Source organism: Scyliorhinus canicula, chromosome 7 (assembly GCF_902713615.1).
Source record: "Scyliorhinus canicula chromosome 7, sScyCan1.1, whole genome shotgun sequence".
NCBI lineage: Eukaryota > Metazoa > Chordata > Chondrichthyes > Carcharhiniformes > Scyliorhinidae > Scyliorhinus > Scyliorhinus canicula.
In genome coordinates this window covers 110,199,658-110,226,109 of record NC_052152.1, presented here as the reverse complement: position 1 = coordinate 110,226,109, position 26,452 = coordinate 110,199,658, and the positions used below count along the sequence as shown (strand labels likewise).

General features: G+C 50.6%; 1 protein-coding gene across 3 annotated transcripts in view; it reads right to left on the bottom strand.

The window, feature by feature from the left end:
- LOC119969268 (5-hydroxytryptamine receptor 2A-like) overlaps nt 1-26,452 on the bottom strand; it is a 694,558-nt gene that overhangs the window by 69,102 nt on the left and 599,004 nt on the right. The gene's annotated exons all lie outside the window — the stretch shown is intronic.

Below are 26,452 nucleotides of genomic sequence, written 5' to 3'. Positions count from 1 at the left end.
GCGCAAGGCGACCGTGAGCGAGATCGCTAGTTTCTTGGTCGCCACGAGGTTGAGGGTAGCCCCTTCTAAGAGTCGCTGGCGGATGTAGGCCGACTCTATGCCTGTAACAAACGCGTCTCTAAGGAGCAAGTCCGAATGTTCAGAGGCCGCGACGGCCTGGCAATCGCAGGGCAATAGGATTTGGAGGGCACACCAGAAATCCTCCACAGACTCACCGGGGAGTTGATGCCGTGTGGCGAGGCGGTGCCTGGCAGAGACCTTGTTGGTCTGCTGCGTGTAGTTCTCCTTCAGTTGTGCCATGGCCTCAGCGTATGTCAGCACGTCCTGGATGAGGGGGAAGATGCCCGAGCTCAGGCGCGTGTAGAGGATCTGGAGCTTCTGTGCCTCTGAGGGTGGGTCAGTCGCAGATCCTACGTATGCCTCGAAGCAGGCTAGCCAATGTGCGAAGGCTGACTTGGCGTTGTTGCTTGAGGGTGCAGCTGCAGGCGATCAGGCTTGATGCGGAGATCCATCGTTTTAAAATCTCTGTGTAATAAATTGATGCACTATCAATTACGACGAGACGAGAGTAGAGAGTAATCGAGGCTTTATTACACAGAGATGTGTGGCCTCCTACAGCTGCTGCTGAAATGGCTGCAGTTCGAAAAGCACACGCATTTATACTCTGCCTACTGGGCGGAGCCAGCAGTCAGGGATCTACCTCTGTACCTGTAGTACAGGAGCCTTACTGTAATACCCTTGTATGCAGTACAGTATATACAATATAATACAACAGTGGTGACTACCACAATATTGTACCCGATGCACATACTATTGCCTATAAATTTCAAAACTGCAATAAAAACATTGACTGTGAGTGAGAGAATGTGGGATGAGGTGGGCAGGAAAGCAGGAGTTCCATTTAATTCAACTTCCATTTTAGGATGAGGGTGAGGAGTGAGTGGAGATGGTGAAAAAGGCAGCGACTGACAATCATCCTCTTTGGCCGTGGTAGTTCCGGGTCCCAGTGACTTTGGAGGCATCTCCCGATTATTAATAGTGCCAACTTCTTGAGGACACTGAGGGGATGAATGCGTGCTGATCATCCAGCAGTCCAATGGCTTTCCCACCTGTTGTATTCCACCTTCTCGTGGAAAAGAGAGGGCAGAATGACAATGGCTGTGATTGAGTAATGTGCTTCCCGTCGTTGTAGATTTGAGGAGGTGGAGAATTGTGTGTATGTGCACGTGTTTGCATGTGTGTGTATACATATGCATGTATGTGTGCACGTGTCAGTGTATGTGTGTGTATACATGTGTATTGGTGTGTGTATTGGTGTGTGTGTACATGTGTGCAGTTATGTGCATTTACCATAAGACCATAAGACCATAAGACATAGGAGTGGAAGTAAGGCCATTCGGCCCATCGAGTCCACTCCACCATTCAATCATGGTTGATTTCAACTCCATTTACCCGCTCTCTCCCCATAGCCCTTAATTCCTCGAGAAATCAAGAATGTATCAATTTCTGTCTTAAAGATACTCAATGTCCCGGCCTCCACCGCCCTCTGTGGCAATGAATTCCACAGACCTACCACTCTCTGGCTGAAGAAATTTCTCCTCATCTCTGTTCTAAAGTGACTCCCTTTTATTCTAAGGCTGTGCCCCCGCGTCCTAGTCTCCCCTGCTAATGGAAACAACTTCCCTACGTCCATCCTATCCAAGCCATTCATTATCTTGTACGTTTCTATTAGATCTCCCCTCAACCTCCTAAACTCCAATGAATATAGTCCCACGATCCTCAGACGTTCATCGTATGTTAGGCCTACCATTCCTGGGATCATCCGTGTGAATCTCCGCTGGACCCGCTCGAGTGCCAGTATGTCCTTCCTGAGGTATGGGGCCCAAAATTGCTCACAGTATTCTAAATGGGGCCTAACTAGTGCTTTATAAAGCCTCAGAAGTACATCCCTGCTTTTATATTCCAAGCCTCTTGAGATAAATGACAACATTACATTTGCTTTCTTAATTACGGACTCAACCTGCAAGTTTACCTTTAGAGAATCCTGGACTAGGACTCCCAAGTCCCTTTGCACTTTAGCATTATGAATTTTGTCACCGTTTAGAAAATAGTCCATGCCTCTATTCTTTTTTCCAAAGTGCAAGACCTCGCACTTGCCCACGTTGAATTTCATCAGCCACTTCTTGGACCATTCTCCTAAACTGTCTAAATCTTTCTGCAGCCTCCCCACCTCCTCAATACTACCTGCCCCTCCACCTATCTTTGTATCATCGGCAAACTTGGCCAGAATGCCCCCAGTCCCGTCATCTAGATCGTTAATATATAAAGAGAACAGCTGTGGCCCCAACACTGAACCCTGCGGGACACCACTTGTCACCGGTTGCCATTCCGAAAAAGAACCTTTTATCCCAACTCTCTGCCTTCTGTCTGACAGCCAATCGTCAATCCATGTTAGTACCTTGCCTCGAATACCATGGGCCCTTATTTTACTCAGCAGTCTCCCGTGAGGCACCTTGTCAAAGGCCTTTTGGAAGTCAAGATAGATAACATCCATTGGCTCTCCTTTGTCTAACCTATTTGTTATCTCTTCAAAGAACTCTAACAGGTTTGTCAGGCACGACCTCCCCTTACTAAATCCATGCTGACTTGTCCTAATCCGACCCTGCACTTCCAAGAATTTAGAAATCTCATCCTTAACGATGGATTCTAGAATTTTGCCAACAACCGAGGTTAGGCTAATTGGTCTATAATTTTCCATCTTTTTTCTTGTTCCCTTCTTGAACAGGGGGGTTACAACAGCGATTTTCCAATCCTCTGGGACTTTCCCTGATTCCAGTGACTTTTGAAAGATCATAACTAACGCCTCCACTATTTCTTCAGCTATCTCCTTTAGAACTCTAGGATGTAGCCCATCTGGGCCCGGAGATTTATCAATTTTCAGACCTTTTAGTTTCTCTAGCACCTTCTCCTTTGTGATGGCAACCATATTCAACTCTGCCCCCTGACTTTCCTGAATTGTTGGGATATTACTCATGTCTTCTACTGTGAAGACTGACGCAAAGTACTTATTAAGTTCCTCAGCTATTTCCTTGTCTCCCATCACTAGATTACCAGCGTCATTTTGGAGTGGCCCAATGTCTACTTTTGCCTCCCGTTTGTTTTTAATGTATTTAAAGAAACTTTTACTATCATTCCTAATGTTACTGGCTAGCCTACCTTCATATTTGATCCTCTCCTTCCTTATTTCTCTCTTTGTTATCCTCTGTTTGTTTTTGTAGCCTTCCCAATCTTCTGACTTCCCACTACTCTTTGCCACATTATAGGCTCTCTCTTTTGCCTTGATGCATTCCCTGACTTCCTTTGTCAGCCATGGCTGCCTAATCCTCCCTCTGATAACCTTTCTTTTCTTTGGGATGAACCTCTGCACTGTGTCCTCAATTACTCCCAGAAACTCCTGCCATTGCTGTTCTACTGTCTTTCCCACTAGGCTCTGCTTCCAGTTGATTTTCGTCAGTTCCTCCCTCATGCGCCTGTAATTACCTTTATTTAACTGTAAAACCTTTACATCTGATTCTACCTTCTTTCTTTCAAATTGCAGACTGAATTCTACCATATTATGATCACTGCTTCCTAAGTGTTCCCTTACTTTAAGGTCTTTTATCAATTCTGGCTCATTACATAACACTAAGTCCAGAATAGCCTGTTCCCTCGTGGGCTCCATCACAAGCTGTTCCAAAAAGCCATCCTGTAAACATTCAATGAATTCCCTTTCTTTGGGTCCACTGGCAACATTATTTACCCAGTCCACCTGCATATTGAAGTCCCCCATGATCACTGTGACCTTGCCTTTCTGACATGCCCTTTCTATTTCGTGGTGCATTTTGTGCCCCTGGTCCTGACCACTGTCAGGAGGCCTGTACATAACTCCCATTATGGTTTTTTTGCCTTTGTGGTTCCTCAACTCTACCCACACAGACTCCACATCGTCTGACCCTATGTCGTTTAGTGCTATTGATTTAATTTCATTTCTAATTAACAAGGCAACCCCGCCCCCTCTACCCACCTCTCTGTCTTTTCGATAGGTTGTAAATCCCTGGATGTTTAACTGCCAGTCCTGAACCCCCTGCAACCACGTCTCTGTGATGCCTACCACATCATACCTGCCAGTCACAATCTGGGCCACAAGCTCATCAACCTTGTTCCGTACACTGCGGGCATTTAAATATAGCACCTTTAATTCCCTATTGACTGTCCCTTTTTGTTTTCTTAGTGTGGTGGACCTTGGTTTACTGAGCCTTTCCATACACTGTGTCATATTTTGTGAGATGGGGACTATCGTAACCTCTCCTGAGCTCTGTCTTTTCGTGATTTTTTGTAATCCTAAGCAGCTACGCTTCCCACTGATTCCTTCACCTCTTGGTTCCCTGACTTTCCCTTCCCCCCCAATCTCTAGTTTAAAGTTCTATTGACCACCCTATTTACTCTTTTCGCCAGAACACTGGTCCCAGCTCGGTTCAGGTGGAGACCATCCCAACGGTATAGGTACCCCCTGTCCCAAAACTGATGCCAGTGTCCCATGAAAAGGAACCCCTCTTTCCCACACCACTCTTTCAGCCACGTGTTAACTTCCCTTATTCTTGCCTCCCTAACCCAATTTGCACGTGGCTCGGGCAGTAATCCGGAGATTATGACCCTTGAGGACCTGTTTTTTAATTTGAATCCTAACTCTTTATAATCTCTAAACAGGTCCTCTTTCCTAGACTTGCCTAAGTTGTTGGTACCGACATGGACCACAACAACTGGATCCTCCCCCTCCCTCTCCAATATCCTTTCAAGCCGGTCAGAGATGTCCCGCACCCTAGCACCGGGCAGGCAACATACCATGCGGGACCCTCTATCCTGCTCACAAAGGATACTATCTATCCCTCTGATAATAGAATCCCCTACAACTACAACTTGCCTATTTACTTCCTCCCCTTGAATGGCCTGCTGAACCATGGTGCCTTGGTTTACGCGTGTGTACATGTGTGTGTGTGCTCATATGTGTACATATGTGTGTGTGCACATGTGTGTGTTACATGGAACATAGTCACTCATCTTGGCCACCCGAGTGAGGTCATTAAACTTCCTTCTGCACTGTTGTCTTGACTCTGGGCACTAATCATCTTTGCCGCCTGCTCCCATTCCCTTATGAGTGGTGCCTTGAAGATTCCCTGCCTGCTAATGCAAACATGTGTCTCTCTTGGCCTTCGCTTGTATCACTGGTACCTCCACGTGTTGTGAGATCTGCCTTCAGCCTGAGTTTTCTGCAGTATTTATCAAACAGCCTTCCCTCCATTAGGGCAGATTCCCATTGATGGGAACTCCGTCGTTAAACAGAGAAAACAGCCTGGAGCATGTGGTCTACTCACAACATTATTCCGCCTCCTGTGGTGCACAGGAGTTGCTGGCAGCACTGTGGAGAAGAGGGCAGCATGGGATCTGCTCAGGCCCACGTTAGATAATTACATGCTCCCAATCTCCATTGGAATTGCCGTGAATTACGGCCTTGGTGCCCAGAAATGGAGATAAATCTGTGCTGTGAAATGTTTATTCCTTGTTTGAAAAGCTCTTTGCATGCGCATTTCAAAAAGTGCTGGAAATAGGCAATGCACCATCAGCATTTTAAATTGGAAACGACAGGTTAGTGTTTCAGGTAAAAGAGAAACAAAAGTCTTTCTCCTATCACGAATATCTCAAAGCACTTTACAGCCAATTAAGTACTTTTTTTGAAATGTAATCGCTACTGTATTGTAGAAAACAATCGTAGCTAATTAGGATGCAGAAAAGTACCACAAACAGCAATGAGTTAATTATTTTAAAAAATAAATTTAGAGTACCCAATTCATTTTTTCCAATTAAGGGGCAATTCATTGCGGCCAATCACGGGGAGAATGTGCAAACTCCACACGGACAGTGACCCAGAGCTGGGATCGAATCTGGGACCTCGACGCCGTGACGCAACAATGTTAACCACTGCGCCACCGTGTTGCCAGCAATGAGTTAATAACCGGATAATCAGTTTTAGGTGTTAGATGAGGAACAAACATTGGCCGAGGCAGATCTGAATCATTAATATATGTTGTGAATAGCTGGAGTCCGAGCACCGATCCATGCAGTACAATTAGGAATAAGACCCATTTATTCCTGCGCTTTGTTTCCTGTCTGTTTCCTTGTTTCCTGTCTGCAAACCAGTTTTCTATCGATTTCATCCTCATGCACTTTAATTTTACACATTAATTCTGTATGTGGGACTTTGCCGAAAGCCTTCTGAAAGTCCAAATACACCACATCCACTGGCTCCCCTTCATCAACTCTACTAGTTACATCCTCGAAGAGTTCCAGTATATATGTCAACATGATTTCTCTGTCAAGAATGGTAGTCATGCAGTAGCGATATAGTTTTACAACAGTGTTATATTTGTACAGTAGTGATATAGTGGTGCAGTAATGATATTGTGGTAAAGTAGTAATATAGTAGCACATTAGCGATACAGTTGTAGGATACAATGATCTTATAGTAAAAGGGTTTTTTACATTTGGTGAAAATGTCCCGTTGTTTCCCAATCATAGAATCCCCAAGTGCAGAGGGAGGCCGTTCGGCCCATCGAATCTGCATCCCTCTGAAAAAGTACTCTGTCCAGTACACTCTCCCGCCCATCCCCTGTAACCTAGTCTGTACATGGCCAATCCACTTAACCTGCACATCTTTGGACTGTGGGAGGAAAGTTGAGCACCTGGAGGAAACCCACGCAGACACGGGGAGAACGTGCAGACTCCACACAGAGTCACCCGAGGCCAGAATTGAACCTAGGTCCCTGGAGCTGTGAGGCAGCAGTGCTAACCACTGTGCCACCATGCCTCCGGGGGCGAGAGAGGCTGATGCCTTTGCCTCCCTGATAGCCCGGAGACAGATCTTACTTGGATGGAGGGACTCGAAGTCGCCAAAGGCGGGGGTGTGGCTGAGTGACCTGGCAGACTGCCTGAGGCAGGAGAAAGTCAACTTCGTCCTGAAGGGGTTGGTTGGTGGGTTCACTCGGAGTGGAAGCCGTTCATTGACTTCTTTAAGGAGCATTGAGGAGTCAACAAAAGAGGAGGGGTATAAGTGGATTAAAATGGGCAAGGCAGGACTGGAGAAGGGGCGATGATTGGGTGGTGGGGGGGGGGGGGTGAGTGGGTGTTGATTATTTATAATGTTGTATAATTTTAATTCTGTTTCAGTTTGTTTTTTATGAAAATGACGGAATAAAATATATTTTTTAAAAATGATGAGATGGGGCAGCACGGTAGCATGGTGGTTAGCATAAATGCTTCACAGCTCCAGGGTCCCAGGTTCGGTTCCCGGCTGGGTCACTGTCTGTGCGGAGTCTGCACGTCCTCCCCGTGTGTGCGTGGGTTTCCTCTGGGTGCTCCGGTTTCCTCCCACAGTCCAAAGATGTGCGGGTTAGGTGGATTGGCCATGCTAAATTGCCCGTAGTGTCCTAATAAAAGTAAGGTTAAGGGGGGGTTGTTGGGTTACGGGTATAGGGTGAATACGTGGGTTTGAGTAGGGTGATCATTGCTCGGCACAACATCGAGGGCTGAAGGGCCTGTTCTGTGCTGTACTGTTCTATGTTCTATGTCAGAATGCTAATTGGTGGATGTAAGTTGGATTACACTTTGACCCTCGTGCATAAAGTTTCAGCAATGTCAATAAAAATTAAAATTAACCCGGAAGAGAATTGTCCATCTGATGCTTCCATTTGATCCCACAACATAATTACAGGCCATTGTGAATGTTGCAACAACAGGAAAATGAGACATAAGTAGTATAGTTACCGGTGATTGTGCCTTCTTCCTGTTCATACTCATTGCTATTTTTACAATTCATTGTGGTTTATCGCGTTTGTATAAATTATTATTGTTTGCTTAAATTATTTTCTCAGTTTCCAATGACAACCATTCTGACACTAATGTAACCTAAGCTACCATCTGGTACCACATTCCAGAACTAGCTGAAATACCTGGGACCATTCTGTAAAAGGCCAGCCTGCTCCAACATTCAAATAATCACCTCTTATTTACACCTTGGCTCCATTTACTGCCAATGTGCTGCCTTTTATAGAGTAGGATGTTCCCAGGTTCAGTTCTGATTTGTGAAGTAGTGTACCTCAATGAGGAAAGTCAAGAAGTTTCTCGACCTGCCCTGTGTTTCCAAGCTAGGGAAGGGGAAAAGAATCAGCTCAGATTTCTGTTTGGGTACAATGTCCAATGACCCCAGTTGTATCAAGGCCACGTGCGGATAATTAGGCTTAGTTACAATACACTGTTGTGGTTGACTAGCCTGCTTGTGCTCAATATCCCAGCTCACTGTTGAAGGATGAAATATGAGCAGCTCCTGTGGATCTTGCCCCAAGGCAAGTCACTAACTAGGAAAAGAGAGGAGAAAACTGAGAAAAAATGACTTATCAGGAAGAGCTTGCATCAAGATGGTTCCGTTTACTACCTCAGAGTATGCCAAAGTGCTTTAAAGTCAATGAAATACCTTTGAAGTGTACCCTCTCTTGTAGTGTAACAGCAAATTTGTACACAGCAAGAATCCACAAACAGCAATGTGATCATCTGTTTTGGTAATATAGGTTGATTGAAACAACTGCCATGTTCTTCACCACATACAAAGACTAATCCAATCCAACCCTGCAAACTTTTCTTAAGCCTGCACCGAAGCTGTTTCAAAACACTCCAGGAGAGTTTAAGTTAACTGTGGGAACACGCTGCCCCATAGTGCCGTGGAGTCTGAGTCATTAAATGGTTTCAAGAAGGCGATAGATGTAATGATATGTATATGGTATACCAGTGAAGGGTTAATTATGACATCTCAGTGTATTTCAAACACTAGAGGGAACCAGCCGTTCCAGTATAAATATCAGGGGCAGGATTCTGTGAGAATCGGCGGGGCGGGCAACTCCGGCATAGGGCCGCCCCGAAGGTGCGGAATCCTCAGCACCTTCATGGGCTAGGCCGGTGCCGGCGTGGTTTGCGCCGCACCAGTAGGCATGCAAGGGGCTTGGCACCATGTCAACCGGTGTCGAAGGGCCTCCGCCGGCTGGCACGAGTTGCCGCATGCGAGCACCAGCGTGTGCTGGCATCAACCCAGCGCATGCGCAGGGAGGGGGGTTCATCTCTGTGTCGGCCATCGCGGAGGTCCACAGCAGCCGACGTGGAGGAATAGGGTGTCCCCACGGCACAGGCCCGCCGGCGGATTGGTGGGCCCCGATCATGGGCCAGGCCACCGTGGGAGCCAGATCCCCCCGCGCACCCCCCCCCCTCCCCCCGCTAGGACCCCAGAGGCCGGCCGTGCAGCCAGGTCCTGCTCGTAAGTACCTGTTGTAATTTATGCTGGCGGGACCGGCCAAAAATGGGCGGCCACTCGGCCCATCGCAGGCCGGAGAATCGCCGGGGGACCGCTGCCAACGGCCGCCGACTGGTGCGGCGCACTTCCCGCTCCAACCAAATCCCCGGCGCCAGAGAATTCGGCAGACGGCAGGGGCGGGATTCACTCGGCCCCCTCCCCTCCCGATTCTCCAACCCGACGGGGTGGTCGGAGAATCCCGCCTCAGATCTCAGGGAATCTTGGGTAGTGTTAGGAGAGGAATTGATTACAGCTCAAGGAATAGTTTAGATTGGAGAGAAGTAGCACGAGTTCATCATTAGTTAATATTGGATTATAGATTACTGTATTTATAGTTATAGCTCTGTCGAGTGTGCAAATTCTATTTAATTTAATCGTTATTCAATAAATTAGTTTTGCTTCAATCTAAAGATTGCTGGTTTCTTTATTTGCTGTTACACTCATCAAACCATTCTGGATCACAAGGCAAAGAATAATGACATTGATGTACCATCAATTCGACTCAAAACACATTTAGGATCCGAACTGTGGCTTTAATCAGCTAGTTGTTAGCCCGGTGGTCGACTCCAGAGAATGACCGACCGCCGGGATCTCTGGGTACTTATACCCCGCCTCGGATGCGGGGCCTACTTGCCTTTCGACCAATTGGAGAGCAGTCACATGACTAGTCCCAATCAATCGGACGGGAGGCACATGACCAGCCAGAGCCAATGGGAAGCCAGTGCTCTGCACCAATGGCAGTGCTCATATCCATACCACCACATTCACCCCTTGTGGAGAAAGAAGGGGGGATAAGTGGGAGGTGGGGGGGGGGGGGGTCCGAGGACTGGTGGTATGAGCAGCGAAAATCGATAGGGGTGAGCTGCCCACTAGCTCGTGGCAAAACAATACTACTACTACTAACAACAGAATAATCACAAAAATGTCCAAGAGAAAAAAATGGCAAAACAATACTACTGCTACTAATAACAACAGAATAAAACAAAATGTCCCAAAAAAAGTCCCATGGCCGCATCAGATGGACACAATCAGCCTGTCGGGTGCCCGTCTTGTTCTGGAGGACCGTCGCAGTGGAGCCGGTGACGTTGGGCCGATGGTCGTCCTTGCCTCCGGGAGCGTCAGTCGTAGATGTATCTCTGTACCCCGGGCCGGTGGTGGAGACGCTGTAATCGGGGGAGAGGGGGCATGTGTGATGGGTCGTGGGGGCGCGGGGGGCTCTGGGGGGAATTGGGGTTGGAAGGGGGGTGTTGGTGTAGTGGAAGAAGGCCGCACGCCGGTGGGTGCCAGGTCCCGGAGCGAGACCGTATCCTGCCGAACGTCGGGATACTCCACATACGCATACTGCGGGTTGGCGTGGAGTAACTGGACTCGCTCAACCAACGGGTCGGACTTGTGCACCCGCACATGCGCACATGCTTCCGGAGCAGGATGGGCCCAGGGGTGGCCAGCCAGGTCGGGAGAGGGGATCCTGAGGACGACTTCCTGGGGAAAACCAGAAGACGTTCATGAGGTGTTTGATTGGTGGTAGTACAGAAGAGAGACCGGATTGAATGGAGGGCGTCGGGGATGACCTCTTGCCAACGGGGAACAGGGAGATCTCTGGACCATAGGGCCAGCAGGATGGTCTTCAAAATGGTGCCATTCTCCCACTCGACCTGACCATTACCCCAGGGGTTATAACTGGTCGTCCTGCTAGAGGCTATGACCCTGCTGAGCAGGAACTGATGCAGTTCGTCACTCATAAAAGAGGACCCCCGGTCGCTGTGGATGTACGCGGGGTAACCGAACAGGGAGAAGATGGATTGGAGGGCCTTTATGATTTATGGTTGTTGTGGTCATGTCGGGACAGGGAATGGGGAAAGGGAATCGAGAGTACTCATCGATAATACTCAAGAAATAAGTGTTACGGTGGTTGGAGGGGAGGGGACCCTTGAAGTCTATACTGAGACGTTCAAAGGGGCGGGATGCCTTGATCAGATGCGCTCGTTCGGGGCGGTAAAAGTGCGGTTTGCACTCGGCGCAGACGTGGCAGTCCCTAGTGACCGTCCTGACTTCCTCGACGGAGTCGGGCAGGTTGCGGGTCTTAATAAAATGGCAGAAACGAGTGACCCCTGGATGGCAGAGGTCCGTGTGGAGGGAGCGGAGGCGGTCAATCTGCGCGCTGGCTCAGGTACCGCGGGATAGGGCATCGGAAGGCTCGTTGAGCTTCCCAGATATCGTAGTTGTACGTGGACAACTCGATCCGCCACCGCAAGATCTTGTCGTTCTTGATCTTGACCCTCTGTGCATTGTCGAACATGAAAGCTACTGACCGTTGGTCTGTGAGGAGGGATGGCTAGACGGTCGGTGCTAAACACGCACTACCTCCTGCCGGCCTGATAGTGCCTCCAGTATCGCACAGCTTTGACTATGGCCTGTGCCTCCTTTTCCACCGAGGAATGGCGGATTTCGGAAGCGTGGAGGGTTCGTGAAAAGAAGGCCACGGGTCTGCCCGCATGATTCAGGGTGGCCGCCAGAGCTACGTCAGACGCGTCGCTCTCGACCTGGAAGGGGAGGGACTCATCGATGGCGCGCATCGTGGCCTTTGTGATACCCGCTTTGATGCGGCTAAAGGCCTGACGGGCCTCAATCGACAGGGGAAAGGAGGTGGGCTGGATGAGGGGGCGGGCTTTGTCGGCGTAGTTGGGGACCCACTGGGCATAGTATGAGAAGAAGCCCAGGCAGCGTTTGAGGGATTTGAGGGAGGGGGAGTTCCATCAGGGGGCGCATGCGTTCGGGATCGGGGCCTATCACTCCGTTGCGCACTACGTAGCCAAGGGTGGCTAGACAGTCGGTGCTAAACACGCAGTTATCCTTATTGTAAGTTAAATTAAGGAGTTTTGCGGTTCGGAGGAATTTTTGGAGGTTGATGTCGTGGTCCTGCTGGTCGTGGCCACAGATGGTGACGTTATCAAGATACGGGATGGTGGCCCGTAAACCGTGCTTGTCGACCATTCGGTTCATCTCTCGTTGGAAGACCGAGACTCCATTTGTGACACCGAAGGGAACCCTGAGGAAGTGGTAGAGGCGCCCATCTGCCTCAAACGCGGTGTACTTACGGTCACTCGCGCAAATAGGGAGCTGGTGGTAGGCGGACTTAAGGTCCACCGTGGAGAAGACTTTGTACTTCGCGATCCTGTGAACCAGGTCGGAAATATGGGGGAGAGGATACGCGTCCAGCTGCGCAAACCTGTTGATGGTCTGACTGTAATCGATGACCATCCGGTTTTTCTCCCCAGTCCGAACTACCAGCACTTGGGCTCACCAGGGACTGTTGCTGGCCTCGATCACTCCTTCCTTAAGGAGCCTCTGGACCTCGGACCCGATGAAGGTCCGGTCCTGGGCACTGTAGCGTCTTCTCCGAGTGGCGACAGGTTTACAATCTGGTGTGAGATTAGCAAACAAGGAAGGTGGGTCCACTTTGAGGGACGCGAGGCTGCAAACAGTAAGAGGAGGAATAGGGCCGCCGAATTGAAAGGTCAAGCTCTGCAGGTTGCACTGGAAGTCCAGGCCCAGGAGTGCCGGAGCGCATAGACGGGGGAGAATGAGGAGTTCGACATTTTTGAAAACCCTTCCCTGGACTGTGAGGTCCGTTATGCAGCACCCGGTGATTTGGACGGAATGCGAACCTGAGGCCAATTCAATATTATGTTTAACTGGGTGGATGGGGAGCACGCAGCGTCTTACCGTGTCGGGGTGGACAAAACTTTCCGTGCTCCCGGAGTCCAGCAGGCACCTCGTTTTGTGTCCGTTGAGCTGAACCATCGTTGTAGTCTTGGCGAGCGAACGTGGTTGCGACTGCTCGAGCTTGATGGAAGCCAGTCGGGGTGAGAGTTCCAGATCCTCCTCAGTGGCAGAGTAATCGCTTGCAGGGCCTTCCGTGTTGGCCCAAGATGGCGGCGCCCAGGACCCGCACGTGGAGTCGGGGTCCCAAGATGGTGGCGCCCAGGACTCGCACGTGGAGCTGGGGCCCCAAGATGGCGGCGCCCATGGCCCACACATGGCGTCTGGGGCCCAAGATGGCGGCGCCCGTGGGAGCCTCGTAGCGGCTGGGGGCAGTGTCAGCTGCGTCTGCGGGCCGGTCGGGGCAGCTGGGAGCGTGGGTCGGGAGGACCATGGGGCCGTTACAGGAGCCGGGAGGCGGGCCGGAGAGGTTGGTGGCCCGGGGGGGGGGGGCGATCCACGGTCGCTGCGTGGAACAGCAGCGACCGACTTGGTCTGGCAGACCACCGCGTAGTGGCCCTTCTTCCCGCAGCTCTTACACAGAGAGGAGTGGGCCGGGCAGCGGTGCTTTGAGAGGCCACAGAAATAGCAACGGGGCCCCGCTAGTTTGTCGGAGCGACCCGCAGCACAGGCTTGGGGGGGGGTCATGGTCCACGGAGGATGGGGTTGCGCATGCCATGAAGTCCAGGGGGTTGCTGCGCGGCTGGGGGCGTATGCGCGGGCGTTCAGGTCAGCAACCTCCAGGGAGGTTGCCAGAGTCCGTGCCTCAGCTAGGATGAGGGTGTTCTTTTCTAACAATTGTTGGAATTGTTCCATGTGCTCCGTCGCTGAAACTTGGAGACATGCGCACGTTCTCCCTAGAGCTGCGAGGGCCTGGTAACACCCGTCGAGGGACTCACCAGGGAACTGTTGTCTGGTCGTCAGGAGATGCCGTGCGTAAACTTTGTTGAGCGACCGGAGAAAGTGTCCTTTGAGAATCTCCATGGCCGCATTAAAGTCGTCTTCGATCATTGCGTAGACCGATGTGCCCACGCATGAGTGGAGGATGTGGAGTTTCTGCTCCTTGGTGGGCTTGCTGGCTGCAGTTGTCAGGTAGCTATTAAAACACGCCTGCCAGTGTTTAAAGATTGCAGGCGCATTTGCATCCATTCCAAAATTCTAGCTGATTAAATTGATGTACCATCAATTCGACTCAAGACACATTTAGGATCCGAACTGTGGCTTTAATCAGTTGTTAGCCCGGTGGTCGACTACAGAGAATGACCAACCGCCGGGAACTCTGGGTACTTATACCCCGCCTACTTGCCTCTCAACCAATTGGAGAGCAGTCACATGACTAGTCCCAACCAATCGGACAAGAGGCACATGACCAGCCAGAGCCAATGGGAAGCCAGTGCTCTGCACCAATGGCAGCGCTCATATCCATACCACCACAGACATATTTTCTCAAAGTGTAATATAACAATAGATATGTTTACAATTTTTAAAAAACAGGTTAAAGGGTTATAGGGAACAGGTAGGGAGGTGGATTTGAGACCAGCAAGATGTCTGCCATAATCTGATTGAATGGCAGAGAAGGCTCGAGGTGATAAACTGCCTATTTCAGCTTCTAATTCCTATGTTCGTATGTGACGAGCAGAGCAGAGGGCGTGTCTTACAGAAACCGTCAAGTAGGAGCTTTTCAGTTCACGCAGGATCATCAAACTTGTCACCATTGGACACATTGTCAGGGTATAACATGTCATTGAATGCACCCAGCTTATTATTCATACAATTACTTTTGCTCACAGAACCATTCCCTACCAGATGGTGCACCATTGCTGACCAAACATTATGCCAATTACTGCTCTTTTCCAAGGGACTGCTCATTTCTTGATGCCATTAAACATTTCCCACTTTCCAAGGGTGAAGACAGAAGGTAAGGTTGGCTGCTGGGAGGTGTGGATTTGACTGATGATATGTGTATGAAAGTTCCACACTTCAAGAAAGCTCCATACATCAGGCTTCCAAAAAAAGTGACCAAAACAGAAACAAATAACTGGGTACAGCTTCTGAGCTCTTAAAGAAACAGGCTCAATATCTAGATCCCTCCGGGGGTGGTTTACTTCCTGACCTGGAGTAAGTTGGCAGTTCACCCATTTTGCAATATTCCAATCTGAAGAGGCCCAGGGATGTTCGTGCATGAGAAACAGCAACAGAACAGATCAGAACAAGAGGACAAGGAGACCCGATGGACTTGAAGGAGAGAAGCAGGTGCCTGGAGTGGGACAGGCAGGTGTATTATGCAATCAATTGGGATTATTTTTAAATTTCCGCAAGGAAATTAAAAGGACAGAATTCAGAATGTTGTAATAACAATGTAACCTTCAGCTTGCTGTTGGTTGTTATTCCTTTTGTTACTCAATTCAATGTACTTTTTAGTTTAGAGTATGGAACATTTACCATTGATTATGCAAGAGTGGTGTGTGTGAAATGTGTTTGTTGTGATCTGCTGCTCCGTTAATCTCTTGTGCTCTGTGTACTAGTCAGACACTGCTCTCAAATAATTGTTTTTCTGGCCTTTATTTAACTGCTGTTGGTGTGATTTTGCTGTAGATAACTTAATGCCATGTTTTCCTACATTATAACTGTGAAAACATTTGTTTTTAAAAAAATATTTTCATTTCACCTTTTCTGATAACTACATAACACTGAAACAGAAAAACAAAGAAAAACAACAGTGACTGCATCCTCCAGAACCCCCAAAAATCACTACCCCACCCTCCCTAACAGCTGATGGTGACCAGTTCTTTAAAGTACAAAATTAATGGCTGCCAACTTTCTTAGAACCGCTCAATTTTTAAAATAGAAAAATGTTATTAAATTATCAAAAATATACAATACATTTTGACAAAGATATACACATAATATATGTTACATAAAAAATGAATCAAGAGTAAGAAGGTAATTAATGAGAACACTGGAACAAGAAACCACCATTACTAAACTAATCCCCTCTAACTCACCCCACCCCAACCCTCAAACATGTCCGGGTCCTTACAGAATGAAATGAATGGCCACCATCTCTGGGAGAACCTCCCCACTGAGCCTGTGATGGTATACTTCATCTATTCCAGATGCAAGACCGATATATCTTCCACCCATGCAGAAGCTTTGGGTGGTGCGGGGGAACTCCAGTTAAGTAATATTCACCTCCTGGCTATTAAGGAGGCGTAGGCAAGAACATCCGCCCTCACTCCCGAGTAGAAAGACGCGGGATTCTCCAACACCCCCCGCTGGGTCGGAGAATCGCCGGGGGTCGATGTCCTCCAAATTCTCCCGCCCCCCAAAAATCAGCCCGGCCTGAGTCGCACCGCCCACCTCGGAGAATGGCGGGGACCGGCGCGACTCGATGGGCCCCGGAGCTCCACGAATTCTCTGGCCCGCAATTGTCCAAAGTCCCGCCAGTTCTTTGCCAGTCGTGTCGGCGTAAATTGGAGTAGGTTCCTTACCGGCGGGACCTTGGGGGGGGCGCGGGGGATCTGGCTCCAGGAGGTGGCCTGGCCCGCGATTGGAGCCCACCAATCTGCGGATGGGTCTGTGCCGTGGGGGCACTCTATCCTTCTGCACCAGAGGCAGTGGTCCTGTGCCATTCCTAGTGCGGAAGCGAAGCACTCTGCGCATGCGCGGGGATGATGCCAGCACACACTGGCGCTTCCACGAATGCGCCGACTCGCGCCAGCCGGTGGACGCTCTTCGCCGCCGGTTGGCATGGCACCAAGCACCTGCGTGTGCTGGCATCAACTCAGCGCCTGCGCAGGGGGGGGGTTCATCTCCGTGTCGGCCATCGCGGAGGTCCACAGCAGCCGACGTGGAGGAATAGAGTGCCCCCACGGCACAGGCCTGTCCGCGGATTAGTGGGCCCCGATCATAGGCCAGGCCACCGTGGGGGCCAGATCCCCCTCCCCGCTAGGACCCCGTGCAGCCAGGTCCCGCTGGTAAGTACCTGTTGTAATTTACGCTGGTGGGACCGGCCGAAAATGGGCGGCCACTCGGCCCATCGTGGGCCGGAGAATCGCCGGGGGGCCGCTGCCAATGGCCGCCGACCGGTGCAGCGCGATTCCCGCCCCAGCCAAATTCCCGGCGCCAGAGAATCCGGCAGACGGCAGTGGCGGGATTCACTCCGCCCCCCCCCCCCCCCCCCCCCCCCCCCGCCCCCGGCGATTCTCCAACCCGACAGGGGGGGTCAGAGAATCCCGCCCCAGACCTCAGGGAACGTTGGGTAGTGTTAACAGAGGAGAGGAATTGATCACAGCTCAAGGAATAGTTTAGATTGGAGAGAAGTAGCATGAGTTCTTCATTAGTTAATATTGGATTATAGATTACTGTATTTATAGTTATAGCTCTGTCGAGTGTGCAAACTCTATTTAATTTAATCGTTATTCAATGAATTAGTTTTGCTTCAATCTAAAGATTGCTGGTTTCTTTATCATCTACTCATCAAACCATTCTGGATCACAAGGCAAAGAATAATGACATATTACCTCAAAGTGTAATATAACAATAGATATGTTTACAATTTATAAAAACAGGTTAAAGGGTTAGAGGGAACAGGTAGGGAGGTGGATTTGAGACCAGCAAGATGTCTGCCATAATCTGATTGAATGGCGGAGAAGGCTCGAGGTGATAAACTGCCTATTTCTGCTTCTAATTCCTATGTTCGTATGTGACGAGCAGAGCAGAGGGCGTGTCTTACAGAAACCGTCAAGTAGGAGCTTTTCAGTTCACGCAGGATCGTCAAACTTGTCACCATTGGACACATTGTCAGGGTATAACATGTCATTGAATGCACCCAGCTTATTATTCATATAATTACTTTTGCTCACAGAACCATTCCCTACCAGATGGTGCACCATTGCTGACCAAACATTATGCCAATTACTGCTCTTTTCCAAGGGACTGCTCATTTCTTGATGCCATCAAACATTTCCCACTTTCCAAGGGTGAAGACAGAAGGTAAGGTTGGCTGCTGGGAGGTGTGGATTTGACTGATGATATGTGTGTGAAAGCTCCACACTTCAAGAAAGCTCCATACATCAGGCTTCAAAAAAAAGTGACCAAGACAGAAACAGATAACTGGGTACAGCTTCTGAGCTCTTAAAGAAACAGGCCCAATATCCAGATCCCTCCGGGGGTGGTTTACTTCCTGACCTGGAGTAAGTTGGCAGTTCACCCATTTTGCAATATTCCAATCTGAAGAGGCCCAGGGATGTTCGTGCATGAGAAACAGCAACAGAACAGATCAGAACAAGAGGACAAGGAAACCCGATGGACTTGAAGGAGAGAAGCAGGAGCCTGAAGTGGGACAGGCAGGTGTATTATGCAATCAATTGGGATTATTTTTAAATTTCCGCAAGGAAATTAAAAGGACAGAATTCAGAATGTTGTAATAACAATGTAACCTTCAGCTTGCTGTTGGTCGTTATTCCTTTTGTTACTCAATTCAATGTACTTTTTAGTTTAGAGTATGGAACATTTACCATTGATTATGCAAGAGTGGTGTGTGTGAAATGTGTTTGTTGTGATCTGCTGCTCCGTTAACCTCTTGTGCTCTGTGTACTAGAACATAGAACATAGAACAGTGCAGCACAGAACAGGCCCTTCGCCCCTCGATGTTGTGCCGAGCAATGATCACCCTACTCAAACCCACGTATCCACCCTATACCCATAACCTTACTTTTTTTAGGACACTACGGGCAATTTTAGCATGGCCAATCCACCTAATCCGCACATCTTTGGACTGTGGGCGGAAACCGGAGCACCCGGAGGAAACCCACACACACTAGGGGAGGACGTGCAGACTCCGCACAGACAGTGACCCAGCTGGGAATCGAACCTGGGACCCTGGAGCTGTGAAGCCACTGCTCTCAAATAATTGTTTTTCTGGCCTTTATTTAACTGCTGTTGGTGTGATTTTGCTGTAGATAACTTAATGCCATGTTTTCCTACATTATAACTGTGAAAACATTTGTTTTTAAAAAATATTTTCATTTCACCTTTTCTGATAACTACATAACACTGAAACAGAAAAACAAAGAAAAACAACAGTGACTGCATCCTCCAGAACCCCCAAAAATCACTACCCCACCCTCCCTAACAGCTGATGGTGACCAGTTCTTTAAAGTACAAAATTAATGGCTGCCATCTTTCTTAGAATCGCTCAATTTTTAAAATAGAAAAATGTTATTAAATTATCAAAAATATACAGTAATATACATTTTGACAAAGATATAAACATAATATATATTACATAAAAAATGAATCAAGAGTAAGAAGATACTCATGCAGAAGCTTTGGGTGGTGCGGGGGAACTCCAGTTAAGTAATATTCACCTCCTGGCTATTAAGGAGGCGTAGGTAAGAACATCCGCCCTCACTCCCGAGTAGAAAGACGCGGGATTCTCCAACACCCCCCGCTGGGTCGGAGAATCGCCGGGGGTCGATGTCCTCCAAATTCTCCCGCCCCCCAAAAATCAGCCCGGCCTGAGTCGCGCCGCCCACCTCGGAGAATGGCGGGGACCGGCGCGACTCGATGGGCCCCGGAGCTCCACGAATTCTCTGGCCCGCAATTGTCCAAAGTCCCGCCAGTTCTTTGCCAGTCGTGTCGGCGTAAATTGGAGTAGGTTCCTTACCGGCGGGACCTTGGGGGGGGCGCGGGGGATCTGGCTCCAGGAGGTGGCCTGGCTTGCGATTGGAGCCCACCAATCTGCGGATGGGTCTGTGCCGTGGGGGCACTCTATCCTTCTGCACCGGAGGCAGTGGTCCTGTGCCATTCCTAGTGCGGAAGCGAAGCACTCTGCGCATGTGCGGGGATGATGCCAGCACACACTGGCGCTCCCACGCATGCGCCGACTCGCGCCAGCCGGTGGAAGCTCTTCGCCGCCGGTTGGCATGGCACCAAGCCCCTTTCCCGCCGGCCAGCGGGGTGCAAACCACTCTGGGGCGGGGTTAACCGCACCTTTGGGGCAGCCCAATGCCGGAGTGGTTCACGCCACTCCGTCCCGCCGGGACCCACCGCCCCGCCGGGTAGGGGAGAATCCTGCCCGGGGAGTCCGAAACTCCAAATATTGCTACCAGCGGTAAGGTTCTAGGGTTACCTGAACAATCTTGGATATTGTGTTGAAAAAAGGAGGCCCAGTATCCAGCAAGCCTAAGACAAGACCAAAACGCATGCGTGTGGTTAGCCGGTGTAAGTGAACAGCGGTCAGATTTGTTATCCACGTCTCTAAAGAATCCACTCATCATTGCCTTTGTCCAATGTGTTCTTGTAGCACTCTGAACTGAACCAAACCCAGTCTGACACAGGATGAAGTGGAGTTCACCCTGTGGAGGGCTTCTCTCCAAACTGCGTCAGTAAGCACAGGGCCTCGCTCCCACATCCATTTCTCATACACTCTATTCAAAGGGGCAGGATCTGAAGATAAAATGTAAAATGAGGCTGTACAGATTTGAAATTGACCTTCTCACCTCCTGTGCCAAGGGAAGAAGGTGAGGTCAGGGGGAAGGATGAAAATGATTTACGTGAGGAATCCCGAATTTGAAAGAAACAAAAAAGGTTGGAAGCGGACAGATTGTATCCGACTGAGAGTTTTTCCAAGGCTGGCAAAGCTTCCATTTGGAAATAAATCCCCAAAGTGAACCAGACCACCCGTTCTCCAGGACCTGAACGATGGGTCCATGTGGTAAATCACTGTTACACCTGTATTAGGTGATGTAAGGTCGGACCTGTACTACAGGTTCGCCGGCAGCACCTGCCTGCTGGCTCCGCCCAGTAGGAGGAGCGTGTCCTCTATTCAGCAGCCATTTCGCCAGCTGCTGTGGGAGGCCACACATCTGATGTGACCATCAATTCACTAAAGACACGATTGGAAGTAAACTGTGGTTTTAATAGTCTTACAACTGTGCCAGCCTGCGACCAGAGGAACTGAGAGCAGCACGGTAGCATGGTGGTTAGCATAAATGCTTCACAGCTCCAGGGTCCCAGGTTCGATTCCCGGCTGGGTCACTGTCTGTGCGGAGTCTGCACGTCCTCCCCGTGTGTGCGTGGGTTTCCTCCGGGTGCTCCGGTTTCCTCCCACAGTCCAAAGATGTGTGGGTTAGGTGGATTGGCCATGCTAAATTGCCCGTAGTGTCCTAATAAGTAAGGTTAAGGGGGGGGGGGGGGGAGGGTTGTTGGGTTACGGGTATAGGGTGGATACGTGGGTTTGAGTAGGGTGATAGTTGCTCGGCACAACATCGAGGGCCAAAGGGCCTGTTCTGTGCTGTACTGTTCTATGTTCTATGAGCGCAGGCTTATGGCTGCAGCACTTGATACTTGTGGTAGTGGGAGGGGCCATGGGCGCAGCCATGGGCGGAGCCAAGGGTGGAGCCCTGTACAAGTTCCTCGTCTCCCCCTATGGGCAGAGCAGCGCAACGGCTCACATACAGAGCCCACAAGGACATAATATAATGCAATGCAATACAGTGTGAATTAACATACAATATAATTCACCACAACATCTTACTGCAATAAAGCCACAGTTGCATCCAACCTTAGTCTTTGTACAATTGATTGTGCATCAGTCCAGGGCCGAGGGCACAAAGAGGTGGTTGTTACATATCGAGGCAAGTGAGAACAGTGAGAGAAAATTGAAGTGCTGCCAAAACTGCTTCCAAATCCTGAGGGATGAAATCACCACAGGGTTTGAGGAAAGATCTACCAGAGAAAGGTAACTATGGTCTCCCGAATTTCATTAATTATGACTGGCTGGCGAATATTGTGATGGTCAGGAAGTGGGTAGTGGGGGAGGGCTCGATATGGGAGCGGGTGGAGGCGGCCTCATGTAAGGACAAGGGTTTGGGGGCATTGTTAACGGCACATCTGCCATTCTCGCCAGCTCGGTACTCCACAAGCCCGGTAGTACTGGCAGCCCTGAGAGTGTGGGGACAGTGGAGGCAGCACATGGGATTAGTGTGTGGTGTGGGCACCGATATGTGATAACCACTGGTTAGCTCCAGGGGGGCTGGACGGGGGGTTTCGGAGGTGGCTGCAGGCAGGGATCGAGAGGTTTGGGGATCTCTTCATTGATGAAGGTTTCCCGAGACTGGAGAAGCTGGAGGAGGAGCTTAAGTTGCCAGGTGGGAATGGCTTCTGGTATCTGCAGGTGAGGGATTTTGTGCGGAGGCAGGTTACGACCTACCTGTACCTGCCGCCCCAGGGGCTACAGGATAAGGTGGTGTCGAGAACAGGAGTAGGAGAGGGGAAGGTCTCAGAGATCCATAACGAGCTGATGGGGTGGGAGGGAGCCCTGATAGGGGAGCTGAAGGGAAAGTGGGAAGAAGAGCTGTGTGGGGAGTTGGAGGCCGGGTTATGGGAGGAGGCCCTGAAGAGAGTTAATGCATCCTTGTCGTGCGCCAGGCTCAGCCTGATACAGTTTAAGGTGGTCCAAAGGGCACACATAACTGTTGCCCAAATGAGCAGGGTCTTTGAGGAGGTGGAGGATATGTGTGGGCGCTGTGCGGGCGGTCCTGTTAACTTTGTCCATATGTTTTGGGTGTGTCCGAGGCTGAGGGGTTTCTGGCAGGGATTTGCTGATATCATGTCAGAGATCTTACAAGTGAGGGTGGTGCCGAGTCCAAAGGTGGCGATCTTTGGTGTGCAGGAAAACCCGGGAGCCCAGAGGGTGAGAGGCCGACATCCTGGCCTTTGCCTCCCTGGTGGCCTGGAGACGGATCTTACTAGGACGGAGGGACTCGGAACCCCCGAAGTCGGGGGTGTGGGTTAGCGACATGGCAGGGTTTCTCAGACTTGAGAAAATTAAATTCGTCTTGAGGGGTTCGCTGCAGGGGTTTGCTCGGAGATGCAAATCTTGTTCCCTGCCCTGCTTGCAGCCTCCTTATATCTGGTGCTTCATTACATAACAGTTTGTGAGTTAGCCTCTAAATTATGTGCAGTGGCAGTATCGGAGGTATTAGCTGTGAGTGTCTGAGCGAACTATGGAGCGGGATTTTCCGATAATCGGCGCGACGGCCGGAATCCGGCGCCAAAAACGGCGCAAATCACTCTGGCGTCGGGCCCCTCGCAACGTCGGAAATTCTCCTGCCCGGAATGGGCTAGCAGCGGCGTGACACCATTCATGACGGCGTCACCTGTCACAGACGCGTGGTGTCATAGCACAAAAGACACCCCCCCCCGGAGACCCGTCAAAATGGATGCCCGCCGCGCATCGCCGAGGTTCCAGGAACGGGACATTGAGGCGCTCCTGAACGCAGTGGAGCAGACGAGGGACGCCCTGTACCCCGGACACGGCCGTAGGGTCGCACTAGGCCTCAGCCAGCGCCTGTGGAGGGAGGTGGCAGAGGCTGTCAGCGCTGTGGTTGGAACAGCAAGGACAGGCGCCCAGTGCTACAAGAAGGTCAATGACCTAGTCAGGGCAGCCAGGGTGAGTATCCCCCCCCCCCCCCCCCCCCCCCCGACCTCCGAAGTGCGGCACAGCCCTAGGTGCAACTGACATGGCTGCACCCACCCATGAAGGCTGCAGTGGCAGGATGGGTTGTGAACCTCTGCCAACAGACACACAACCGCTGGTCCGCATGTATATGTCCACCTAACACTGTTGCCCTTTATCCCTGCCACCCACCCGCACCCCACAGGATAAGCGGCACACAAGAACCAGGAGCATGAAAGGACCAGAGGGAGTCCACCTGAACTGCGAGCACTCACCATCCATGAGGAGAGGGCCCTGGAACTCGCTGGCAGACCCGAGGACCGGAACGTTGGGGATGCAGAGGTCGGGGGCGCACCACCAAGTGAGACCCCCCACGGCCTGCCCCCCTTTTCCCCTTCCCCCATATCCCCCTTCCCCCATATCCCCCATATGCCCCTTCCCCATATGCTCCTTCCCCCATATGCCCCTTCCCCCATATGCCCCTTCCCCCATATTCTCCTTCCCCCATATCCCCCTTCCCCCATATCCCCTTCCCCCATATGCCCCTTCCCCCATATCTCCCATATCCCCCATATTCTCCTTCCCCCATATCCTCCTTCCCCCATATCCCCCTTCCCTCATATCCCCCATATCCCCCTTCCCCCATATCCCCCTTCCCCCATATGCCCCTTCCCCCATATCTCCCATATCCCCCATATTCTCCTTCCCCCATATCCTCCTTCCCCCATATCACCCTTGCCCCTGATCCTCGTGTGCGTGTCTAACCATGCATGCTGTATTGTGTATTGCAGGACCAAACGTCAACACTCCCGTCCCCGCGGATGCCAACCATCCGCAGGACAATCCAGGGCGGCCACGAGCCAGGGACAGACCCGGCCCATCAGGCATACGATGCCCCCATCTCGTGCGGGTGCGACGACGCAGGCGGGCCAGACCCAGCGACAAGGGGGGCAGTGACAGGAACAGGCCCCCGTCGCAGCCGACCCAAGACACCCCTACCCAGGACACACCTACCCAGTACCCCCATACCGAGGACAGCACGGTAGCATTGTGGATAGAACAATCGCTTCACAGCTCCAGGGTCCCAGGTTCGATTCCGGCTTGGGTCACTGTCTGTGCGGAGTCTGCAAATCCTCCCCGTGTGTGTGTGGGTTTCCTCCGGGTGCTCCGGTTTCCTCCCACAGTCCAAAGATGTGCAGGTTAGGTGGATTGGCCATGATAAATTGCCCTTAGTGTCCAAAATTGCCCTTAGTGTTGGGTGGGGTTTCTGGGTTATGGGGATAGGGTGGAAGTGTTAACCTTGGGTAGGGTGCTCTTTCCAGGAGCCGGTGCAGACTCGATTTGCCGAATGGCCTCCTTCTGCACTGTAAATTCTATGATCTATGATCTATGACACACCTACCCAGGACAGCCCTACCCAGGACAGCCCTACCCAGGACACCCCTACCCAGGACACTCCTACCCAGGACACCCCTACCCAGGACACACCTACCCAGGACACACCTACCCAGGACACCCCTACCCAGGACACACCTACCCATACACACTTATCCAGAACACTGACGCATACGACACTGACGTACACGACACTGACACATGGGACGGATGGACAATAACCACCACTCCAGGGGACCATGGACCATCCCAGCAGGCCATGGCGCAGTCCCAGCAGGTAATGGCCCAGTCTCAGCAGGCCATGGCCCAGTCTCAGCAGGCCATGGCCCAGTCTCAGCAGGCCATGGCCCAGTCTCAGCAGGCAATGGCCCAGTTTCTGCAGGCAGTGGCCTAGTCTCAGCAGGCCATGGCTGAGGGCATCGGCGCCATTGCCCAGGTGCTGGCCGGCATCACCCAGACACAGACAGGGATGGCCAACTCCCTGAACTCCATGGCTGCAAACCTGCTGAGATACCCTCAATCATGACACAGGAGAGAAGATAGATGATTCAAAGGCTTTAATCATCTGAGAACTGTACAGCAGCCGAGAAGTGTGCTCATCACATGTTGCCTGAGTGAGCCTTAACTTATATACCGTTTCCTGGGGGCGGAGCCAGAGGCGAAGTCCCCCAGGGTTCCAAGCCCGGTCTTAAAGGGCCAATGTATTAAAGGTAAGGTACCATTATATCAGCTACTGATAACATTCATCACACCTGCAGACCCTTGTTGATACCAGGGTGGGCCTACAGGAATGGCAGCGCCAGGTGTCCAGGGGCGTCAGATGGTCGGTCCGTTTGCATCCCCGATCCATTTAGAGGCCCAGGGGCCATCGGGCACCCGAGGGAGTTGGCCTTGGCAGGTAAATTGATCAATACTGAGTATACCATCCAGCTTTATTTGTATTTTTTTTGTGGGAATTTGACACAACTGAATAGTTTACTGATTCATTTCAGAGGCCAGGTAATGATCAACCACTTTACTGTGGAACTGGGATCACATATAGGCCAGAATAGTAGAGTTCCTTCTGTAAAAGTCATTCATGAACCAGTTGGGTTTTTACGATCAGCCATTTTATGGTCACATGGTTGACACCAGCCTTTTATTCCAGATTATATTTAATAGATGTACTTGCAATTAATCAGCTGCCAGGTGGTATTTGAACTCACATCTCTGAATCAATAGCCCAAGACACTGGATTACTAGTCCAGGAACACAATTCTATACTACCATAGGCATGATTCGATAATGTGGAGTTTCTGAATTGAGATCATGTGTATTTTCTAGATTGAGACGATGTGGAGCTTGTAGATTCAGAGAAGGTGGATTTTCTGGATTCAGATAATATGGAGTTTCTGAATTGA